Below are 11,571 nucleotides of genomic sequence, written 5' to 3'. Positions count from 1 at the left end.
ACCCCTGTGCTAACCCCATATCTCTACATCAAGTATATGTTATGTCCTCTCAAGTTAGGTTTTTTATTGTTTGATAAAATCCCAGTTTTTGCCATCCCCATAGTTTGCCATTGGGTGTTTGTAAAGAGAGGAGGAAGTGTTATCACTGGAGAATTCAGTGATTTCTCCTCGATACAACACTTGATAAATCTGGTGATAATGACAGAGAAAGATGTTTACTTATAAATTGCATAAAAAAGATCCCTCTCTATCCCATATGAAAGTCTCACTGGTAAATAACATCACGTATACGCATTATAGGTTAACAGAGTGTATAAAAAAATCAAAATGATTTTCTTAGAAATACGTTTTTTAACACTTAGCATCAGGTGGTTACTAAATCTAGTGGGGTGCATTCATGAGCGGAGTATTGCAGTAATTCCCCGTTATCCCGATGCATGGCTCGGGGGATAGGGGATATCCCAACCAACCAAAATGATTGGGATCCAAGAGCTGGCGATTTTTAACATGCTGGTTTTTGCCAATTCCCTGATGGATAGCTGATCTTCGATGTCAACAGGTTGGTGTTTTTGATCGCCAATCAGCGGATTGGATGAGTATGTGCATGGCTTGCATAACTGTGCAGGATTCAAAGTGTGAAAATTATAAATGTGACGATTACAATGTAATTACTTTAGCCTACACTTAGCCTGGACTTTTTATCAGGTATATGTAACCCTTGCAAAGACTCTCATGTAATCTTCTTCTTCTTCTTCTTCTTCTACCTGCTCCCAACATACTCTAATGTTTTTGTCTCAATAAGCACAGCTGTTGAATAATATGACTGCATGCTCTAGCTAATATGCTATAATTTTTGTCAGCAGCTTTAAACCTGATTTGTGTTTGAAATTTTTGTGAATCTTGGATGAAATCTTTCCCTTTCACCATTTGTTTGTTTTAGTTTTAATTGTTCACCTCTTTAGTGGGTGTTGGGTATTAAGGTGCGTTCTTAATCAGTGAATATCCATCTAAGGGATAGAAGACTGAATAGCCTTGGTTAATATAGGCAGTTTGAAGAATTCAAAGTATGAAAATTCTAATTGTGATAATTACAATTTAATAACTGTAGCTTGCACCTAGCCTGGACTTTAAACTGGACAAAAACTGAGAGAAAAACATCTAACAACTAGTACAAATACTTCTTTGCAAATTTATGAATATACATATCTATCACTCTTCAACCCTCACTCTGTGAACTATGGTGGTCATTCCGAGTTGTTTGCTCTATATTTTTTCCGCAACGGAACGATTAGTCGCTAATGCGCATGCGCAATGTCTGCAGTGCGACTGCGCCAAGTAAATTTGCTATGCAGTTAGGTATTTAACTCACGGCATTACGAGGTTTTTTCTTTGTTCTGGTGATCGTAATGTGATTGACAGGAAGTGGGTGTTTCTGGGCGGAAACTTGCCGTTTTATGGAAGTGTGTGAAAAAACGCTACCGTTTCTGGGAAAAACGCGGGAGTGTCTGAAGAAACGGGGGAGTGTCTGGGCGAACGCTGGGTGTGTTTGTGACGTCAAACCAGGAACGAAACTGACTGAACTGATCGCAGATGCCGAGTAAGTGTGGAGCTACTCAGAAACTGCTAAGAAGTGTCTATTCGCAATTCTGCTAATCTTTCGTTCGCAATTTTACTATGCTAAGATTCACTCCCAGTAGGCGGCGGCTTAGCGTGTGCAAAGCTGCTAAAAGCAGCTTGCGAGCGAACAACTCGGAATGAAGGCCTATATACAACAAATTTATGCTTAGCAACATTTGTAATATTATGATTTGCATGCAACTGTAAATACTTATAATTCAAATTTTGCTCAGTGAGGCATAGTTAATGAAGGCATACTGCGCTGGTGCTTGCATAGTCAAATGCAGTGTAGTTTATCACCTTTCATCAGCTAAACATTAGACTCCCTGGTAGCCTTTATTAATTAGCCATAATATTCCTTTAGATGCAATCTAGTGTCAGCTGTGCTGGTAAATGTGCATTCACATACACACATTGTTCATAACACTACGTGTTTGAAAATGAACAGCTAAACAGCAACAATAAATAGGTATTTGAATGTTTAACTTTTGCAATTTCAACTCCATTATGCTCTAAGCCTAATTAGCTTTATTTGTATTTCCAAAACACCATGTACCACAATTTGATTTTCTTCATTGCAGTCCATGGTATTCTCTGCAATGCAATTACATCCTTCATTCTCCCTGCAACACACCCCTCTCCATTGTCACCCCAATTATCCACCCCTATCTTATAAACAATCATGAGCTTTTTACTTTTCTTTATAATTTGACAATAACATCCATAACCTGTCACCATAAAAATTATTGTAATGATGTCTAAGTTTGGTGGTCATGCAGGTTGCCAGCCAAACTCGGACATTTTTTAAAGGGGCAATCATGTACAAGGCATGGTTTAGCCTTTTACATGGTGTAGCCTTTTACATGATTCCCATATAAAAAAAAATCAGAGTTCAGCCGGAATCCCACACAGCCGCCAAATTCGGACTTCATTACATTGCACGAATCAACACACTTCTCATCATCCTACTCTAATATCTCTCCTCTTGCTAATATACCTATTCTGAAAAAACAAAACTCTGACCCAAACTCTCTCTCAAACTACCGTCCCATCTCTCAGCTGCCTACACTTGCCTCACACACTTTCTTAACTCAAACAACTTATTGGATCCACTTTAATCAGACTTTTGTTCCCAACATTTCACAGTAACAACCCTAGTAGTGAATGATCTGGTCACTGCTAAGTCTAAAGGCCACTAGTCAATTCTTATTGTTCTAGATCTCTCAGCTGCTTTTGACACTATTGACCACTCTCTTCTCATACAAACACTACAATTTCTATGTCTTCAGAAAACAGCCCTTTCTTTGTTCTCGTCCTACCTATCTAATCACTCTTTCAGTATCCACTTCTCTGAATCCACCTCCTCATCACTACCTTTATTAGTTGCAGTACTGCTAGGCTCAGTCATAGGTTCTCTGCTTTTCTCATTTTATACTACATCTCTTGGCAAACAAATCAGCTCTTTTGGATTTCAGTATCATCTCTACGTGGATGATACTCAAATTGACCTATCCTCCGCAGATCTGTCATCCATCTGTATTGGTTTTGTCAAAGTCGGAAAAAGAAGACAATACAAACTACACACAGACTGGCATTTCTCTGTGGTAGTATAAGGATGCAATTGACGTGTATGGATGCACCATGCTTCTTTACCATACATCATGCATAGAGTCGCACGGCATGCATGTTGCAGCGAGGTGGGTGTATATACGGTAAGAGGCGCAATCACTGAGAAACACCATAAAGATGGACACAGAAACTTATTTCATTCAACACATAAATTACACATAGATAAAACATGTCCAGCAACAGACTTGTATGGTATCTATATAATAGAGTGTAAAACCAGATATATGTGTATTATTGGGATGGAACAAGTTAATTATATCATGCTTAGTGTCAAACTGATCAGGAGAATGTGTGGATTAATTTGATAGCTGTGGTTAGATTGTAGCACATTGCAACGATTAGTTATGATTAAATGTATGAAATCTAAAGTCACTCTTATTAGAACAAAGACAGCATGTGTGCGGCAGAAACCAGTGGCCAACCCCTATGATGTCTTCTTCAAGGCTGGACGTTGCTTGCATATGAGCTGACCAATGACACATCATAAATGAGAGACCTCCCTCTCCTGTACCAATGGAAGGAGCCTGAAACCAACAACCTGTAAACTCCCACTGTTTTGATATAGACAGTTTCTAGGACTTAGAGAGTTAGTTGCTGTTGTTTGCTGAGAGGGAGAGATGGAGCGGACTGTGCATTGAGGGACAGGGTAAAGTATGCTGGCTGTGACTGTAATTTGATCCTTATGTAACTATATCTGCTTCTTATGTAATTGTACTCTGTAACCATATATATATATATATACTGTACATGTGTTATATTGTATGCATACCCTTTTAAGATCAAATATATACATCTCTGAGTGTTGGACCTCAGCCACTGTGTGCGATTGCTTGTTTTCTCTTAAGGGATGTAGTGTTTGCGATGTACAGCGCACTTTTATCGTATATGGTAATAAGATGTGCCATGCTTCCGCAGCATATATTAACGCTGGCATTTTAAATATTTATTAGAAATAATCTGAACAGTCTTAGTTCATGACACTGAATACCTTTCTGCTGTTTCCTCTTGGATATCATCTCTCTACCTCAAACTTAATATGTCCAAAACAGAATTAAGTATATTTCCACTGACAAATAGTAATCACCAACCTGATATCTCTGTCACTGTTGAGAACTCGACAATCAATCCTAACCCAAGCTTACTGCCTAGGTGTCACCTCTGATACTGAACTGTCATTTGTTCCACACATTTAATCTGTCTCTAAATGTTTCTACATACATCTAAAGAACATATACAAAATATGACCATACCTTACACAAGGCACTGCGAAAACTCTAATCCATGCTCTCATTATCTCCCACATTAGTTATTGCATTAGACTTCTTATTGATCTTATAAAAAATAGACTCTCACCACTATAATCCATTCTGAATTCAGCTGCAAATCTAATCTTCCTTGCTAGATGTTTGCAGATCTGCTCTGTCAATCCCTAAATTGGTTACCTGTATTCTACTGTAGTCAATATAAAATAATTTTACTCACACACAAGGCCATAAACCAAACTACATCAATATACATCTCTTCTCTTATCTAAAAAATGTCTCCTAACCCGACATCTTCACTCTTCACAATATCTACATATCTTATCCACACTCATTCTTCACTCCCATTCACAATTGTAGGACTTTCTTCAGGCTGGACCTACTCTGTAGAATGCCCTCCTATGGCAATAAGACTCTTCTCTAGTCTCCAAACTTTCAAGAATTTCCTGAAATCTCACCTCTTCAGGTAAGCTTATTAAATTCCGTAACTGCCCACATAACCTTCATAAAAACTTTCCTATCCAATTACATTCCCACTGTAGAGTCCGTTAATATCCTCACATATTTTCTCTTTCTTCACTTTGCCATCGTCCAGATTCCAGGCCAACATTGCTGTGTGACCATATTATACAGCCCACCAGGGGTGTCAGAACATTTATAGGTTGGGGGGGCAAGATAGAGCCTCATTTTGGTGACCCTGGGGGTTGAGGCGATAGTATGAGGATGAAAAGGAGGCAGCACCATGGTGGTCAGGATGCCGCACCATGTAGATGGAGGCAGGGAGTCCCACTGATGCAGGTGTTGCGATGGGGAAAGGAGGAGCCTGGGACTGCAGCATTGTGCTGGCAAGCACCATTGTGTAGGTGAGGCTGGCCCCCGGGAGCAGGCAGGGACAGCAACAGAAATATTGGGGCCCAGTACACAGATATCTCTGGGCCCCCTTCCCCACCTCGACCCCATACATCCCCATCCATTGCCACTACAATTCCCCTTAAGGTAGCAGGAGAGACAGGGGAGTGAGAGAGAAACAAGGAGTGTGTCGGCGAGAGAGAGAGAGGAGCAAGAGAGAGAGTGTCAGGGAGAGAGGCGCAAGAGTGTTAGGGAGAGCGAGCATATGCACACGCAGGGGGGATCTGAGTACCTAAAAGTCCCCCATGCCACCGATCATGACATGTAGGGGGACTTCTCTCAGGCTGATCTCCCATGGTGGAGCTTTAGAGGTGAGAGCCTGGCGCATGGTAGTGGCGCAGTCTTTCGTATCTTCACTCCCTGCCACAGCACTGACTTTAGAGCAGAAAGGTGATGTGTCCATGGCAGGGGCGGGTGGGCGCCGGTATTTAATAATGAATTAAGCTCTCCTTGACCAGCATGAGTGCAGGGACCGTGGCAGGGGAGGGGGGGGGGTAGTGAGGAATGATCATGGTGCCAGCCTGTGTACTGTCTATGTGGTGGGGTGGTGGTTGTGGTGCCTGTGTGCTATCAGTCCCTGGAGGGGAGGAAGGGGGTCTTGCTGCCGGTCTATGGAGGCCATATTATAATTTTTTTTACATATATTATATATATATATATATATATATATATATATATATATATTCCTATCTATGCATGTGGGGAGGGCACCACACATATTATTACGTTGTCCGGAGTGCCAAGCCATTGCTGCATTATATATATATATATATATATATATATATATATATATACACTGTAATATAATATATATATATATATATATACTGTAATATAATATATATATATATATATATATATATATATATTATGAGGCATTAGTATTAGCCAAAATTCACATTATAGCACACAGTATGAGCCAAAATTCACATTATAGCACACAGTATGAGCCAAAATTCACATTATAGCACACGGTATGAGCCGAAATTCACATTATAGCACACGGTATGAGCCGCAATTCACATTATAGCACACGGTACGAGCCGAAATTCACATTATAGCACACAGTATGAGCCAAAATTCACATTATAGCACACGGTATGAGCCGAAATTCACATTATAGCACACGGTATGAGCCGAAATTCACATTATGCCACACGGAATGAGACACAATTCAGGGAAAGTGACAGCAGGGATGTAGGTACATGGAGAGGGGGGTGTAGTATGGTATGCTGGCGGCCGGGCTCCCGGCTGCCAGCATACCGGAACCGGAATCCCGACCGCTGGCATACCGACAGCTGGGTGAATGCAAATGAGCCCCTTGCGGACACGGTGGCGGGCTACGCTATCTATTCTCCCTCCAGGGGGGTCGTGGACCCCCAAGAGGGAGAGAAGGCGCCGGTATGCCGGGTTTCAGGATTCCGGCATTGGTATACTGTGCGCAGGAATCCCAACAGCCGGCAACCTACAAGCCACCCGGGAGATGGACAGGGAGAGTGACAGAGGGAGTGACATAGGGACAGGGACATAGGGACAGGGAGAGTGACAGAGGGACAGGGTAGAGAGGGTTTGGGAAAGTGACAGCAGGGACAAAGGGAGAGAGAAAGGCAGCAGAGTAAAAATTACCTATTGAGCAGTGGCGATGCGGAGGAGGCTGTGGTCTGCAGTGCGGTGGATGAGGAGGCTGTGGTCGGCGCGGGGCGTTGGAGGCTGTGGGTGTTCGAGATTATGCGGAGGAGGAGGCTGTGGGAGTTGGCATAGGTGCAGAGGAGACTGAGGGCAGCGGAGGAGGCAGAGGGCGGCGGTGATGCAGTGGAGGAGGCAGAGGGCGGCTGCGGTGCAACAGAGGAGGCGGCTGTGGTCGGCGACCTTTGGTGCGGTTCCTATGACCGCCACTACTATTTCGAATCTGCCACGGACCGGCAGCCAATCAGGAACGGCTGCGCGGCTGCTCCTGATTGGCTGCCAGTTCGAGAGAGGTCTGTGACATATGGAGGCGGGGATCTTCTACAGTCAGTGCTCGAAGTGCCGGCCCATTTTGAACAATATATATATATATATATATATATATATTTATATGACGTACATATAAGGATCCCCCACCCACCCTTTACAAATCCTGCATTAGCCATTAGAGAGGAAGTGGGAGCGGGTGGAAGAGTCTCTTACCTGACTCAACCCAGTCCCAGCCACAGCAGGTCTGTAAAGTAGGGAAGGCAGGCACTTCTCTGCATTAGGCCACACCCCCTTTACCACCCGCGAATCGCGGCACTTCTCCGTGCCATGAGCCAGCCTTGGTAAGGGGAGGGGGTGAGAGGGCGGCGGGCAGCCCCGTTGAGCTGGGTCTGGGAGGAGGAGGGTCTGCACACAGCTGCATCCTGCCGCTGCTGCTCAGTCCCTGCATGGAGGTTGGGATGTGCGGTCTTTCAGCTGACCGTACATCGCTCCTCCTGTATATCGGCGGCGACGCCTCTCCTATTTTGGGGGGGGGGGGCGTGCTGCCCCCTTGCCCCCCCAGTTCCGACACCTCTGCAGCCCACCAAGAACGTTTGCAATCTGGTGGACCATTCATTATGCAATAGATAATACCTATTTCTCTAACGTCCTAAGTGGATGCTGGGACTCCGTAAGGACCATGGGGAATAGCGGCTCCGCAGGAGACTGGGCACAACTAAGAAAGCTTTAGGACTAACTGGTGTGCACTGGCTCCTCCCACTATGACCCTCCTCCAGACCTCAGTTAGAATCTTGTGCCCGGCTGAGCTGGATGCACACTAGGGGCTCTCCTGAGCTCCTAGAGAGAAAGTATATTTTAGGTTTTTTATTTTACAGTGAGATCTGCTGGCAACAGACTCACTGCAGCGAGGGACTAAGGGGAGAAGAAGCGAACCTACCTAACTGGTGGTAGCTTGGGCTTCTTAGGCTACTGGACACCATTAGCTCCAGAGGGATCGACCGCATGGAACCGACCTTGAAGTTCGGTCCCGGAGCCGCGCCGCCGGCCCCCTTACAGAGCCAAAAGCAAGAAGTGATCCGGAAAATCGGCGGCAGAAGACTCCTGTCTTCAACAAGGTAGCGGACAGCACTGCAGCTGTGCGCCATTGCTCCTCATGCACACCTCACACTGCGGTCACTGATGGGTGCAGGGCGCTGGGGGGGGCGCCCTGAGCAGCAATATAAACACCTTGCATGGCAAAATCATCACAATATATAGCCCCAGAGGCTATATATGTGATAAATTACCCCTGCCAGAATTCCTGAAAAAAGCGGGAGAAGTCCGCGAAAAAGTGGGCGGAGCTATCTCCCTCAGCACACTGGCGCCATTTCTCCCTCACAGCTCCGCTGGAAGGAAGCTCCCTGGCTCTCCCCTGCAGTCTACACTACAGAAGGGTAAAAAAGAGAGGGGGGGCACTAAATTTAGGCGCAATATACATATATAGCAGCTATAAGGGGATATAATTTAGTTAATCCCTGTATTATATAGCGCTCTGGTGTGTGCTGGCATACTCTCTCTCTATCTCCCCAAAGGGCTTTGTGGGGTCCTGTCTCCTGTCAGAGCATTCCCTGTGTGTGTGCGGTGTGTCGGTACGGCTGTGTCGACATGTTTGATGAGGAGGCTTATGTGGAGGGGGAGCAGATGCCTATAAATGTGTTGTCACCCCCTGCGGGGCAGACACCTGAGTGGATGGACTTGTGGAAGGAATTACGTGAAAGTGTCGACTCCTTACATAAAAAATTTGATGACATACCAAATGCGGGACAGCCGGCTTCTCAGCTCGTGCCTGCCCAGACGTCTCAAAGGCCATCGGGGGCTCTAAAACGCCCGCTACCTCAGATGGCAGACACAGATGTCGACACGGATACTGATACCAGTGTCGACGACGAAGAGACTAATGTAATGTCCAATAGGGCCCAGGGCCGGTGCAAGGTTTCTTGGCACCCTAGGCAAAACTTCAGCCCCCCCCACCACCACCACTTCCCAATCCTTCAGGTGAAAGTGTGTACGCAAGGTCTTATACGTTCCGGACCCACCCACATAACCTTAACACATACACTCTGTACAGTCCACACATAACCTTACATATTTTGTGTTTCCTCACTTTTACATCCTCCTGACCCCTGGCCAACAGTGCTGGGTGACCGTAGCATACAGCCCATTAAGAACATTTGCTATCTGCATGGACCCTTATGCAATAGCACAGACAGAGTAATGGTTAGCATTACTGCCTCACAGCACTGAGATCATGGGTTTGATTCCCAGCATGGCTCTAACTGTGTGGAGTTTGTATATTCTCCCCATACTTGCGTGGGTTTCCTCCGGGTACTCCGGTTTCCTCCCACAATCCAAAGATATACTGGTAGGTTAATTGGCTTCATACAAAAATTAACAATAGTGTGAATGTGTGTGCGTGTGCATGTGATAGGGAATATAGAGTGTAAGCTCCACTGGGGCAGGGACTGATGTGAATGGCCAAATATGCTCTGTAAAGTCCTGCAGAATATGTGTGCGCTATATAAATAACTGGTAAGGGATGTAGTTGGGATACCAGCGCTCGAATCCCAAGACCTGTCAGAATGCCAACGCCAGAATCCCGACAGCCGGAATTCCGAACGCAAGTATACTTGGGAGGTTAATGTTAGGCTGTGGGAAGGGGAGGGTTTGGGTTAGGGTTAGGCTGCGGGGAGGGAGGGTTAGGATTAGGTATACTTACCTCCACTGCCCCAATCGGGATTTCAAACAGTCTGACCACCAGCATCTTATACCCAATCAACTGGTAATAATAGGTAGCACGTATCCTCGTGTATCAATGCTACCTAACCACAGACTCCACCCATAATATGTGATGGGACCCCCACAGTGCCTATAATAGCCTCCATACCCACACACTGCTCATTATACACCCTTCATGTCCACACATTGCCTATATATATATATATATATATACCCACACAGTGCCAATAACACCATCCCAACTGCTATTCACCTTTACCCCCCTCCCTACCCCTATCACTGCACCTAGTATTGCCTGCCCCAAACCCCCTCCTTTACCCCAGTATTGCCCAAACTTCTATCTATCCTTGCCCCCTCCATACCCCAGCACTGCCTCCAGTACTGCAGGTAGGTACTGATGAGATGCGGCCGCGGGATTGCGGGGGGGGAAGGGGGGGACGGATAACAATGTGCTTGATCTCCCGGAGAGGCGGCGCCCGATGCGGCAGCGGAGCGGAGCCAGGACAGCGGGTGACTCCTTCATGTGCTGCCCTGAGTCTGACCTGTGTCACTATCACAGTCAGTCACTGTGCCGAAAAGCAGGGGGAGGGGGGGGACGCCTGCCGCGGGAGACGGAGACCATCGTGATAAAGCTAAATATTTATCTTATATAAAACCCTTTATGAGGTCTAAGAACACTGTACGCTATTTACGTATGGAATACCGTAAGGGTACGCTCGTTGCGTAACAATCGCTTAGCCGTGGTCGAGACGCTCAAGCGTCACGTTCGCTCACGGCCAAGAGATCACAGGCAGGCACGCTATTGGCTGCCGACTAACGTAATGGTTCACTATAGCGTAACGGACGCTGTATCGGGAGCGGGCTGCTCGAGCGATACAGACGCTCACAAGAATACGCTGTTGGTATCGGGCACACTTATAGGTGAGCGACTACCGTAATGCTACGCTATCAGCGTAGCGGACACTCGAGACCACGAGGAGATCACGAGCGGCGCAGACGCTCACAATGTTAAACCTTTATATCTAAACCATAAACAATGTAATGTGCTGTAAAACCTTAGTGTAGAGATAGGGTGTAGATGCAACACAGTGTAACCTTGTTAACTTAAAAGCTGTTTGAGCGTCACCGACGCTCTGAGAATACTTAACACTATAAGAAATACACAGATACCGTGCTTAGGGTCCAACGCCTAATATATATATATTGAATGTTATACTTGCAAAAGAATTAATACAATACAAGTCATACACTACAATATAACATAGACTACCTAACCAGATAACTACACATGAAATACAATACAATACTATTACATTTAAGAGAATACGAGAGAAAGAGAAGAGAGAGAGAAATGGCCCATAACCACAAGAAAGACAATATGATTGCGGAGAAAACTTACGCACAAAGGAAACGATCGCATGCG

This window comes from Pseudophryne corroboree, chromosome 1, assembly GCF_028390025.1.
Source record: "Pseudophryne corroboree isolate aPseCor3 chromosome 1, aPseCor3.hap2, whole genome shotgun sequence".
In the NCBI taxonomy this organism is placed as follows: Eukaryota; Metazoa; Chordata; class Amphibia; order Anura; family Myobatrachidae; genus Pseudophryne; species Pseudophryne corroboree.
Note: the sequence above shows the minus strand (reverse complement) of the source record.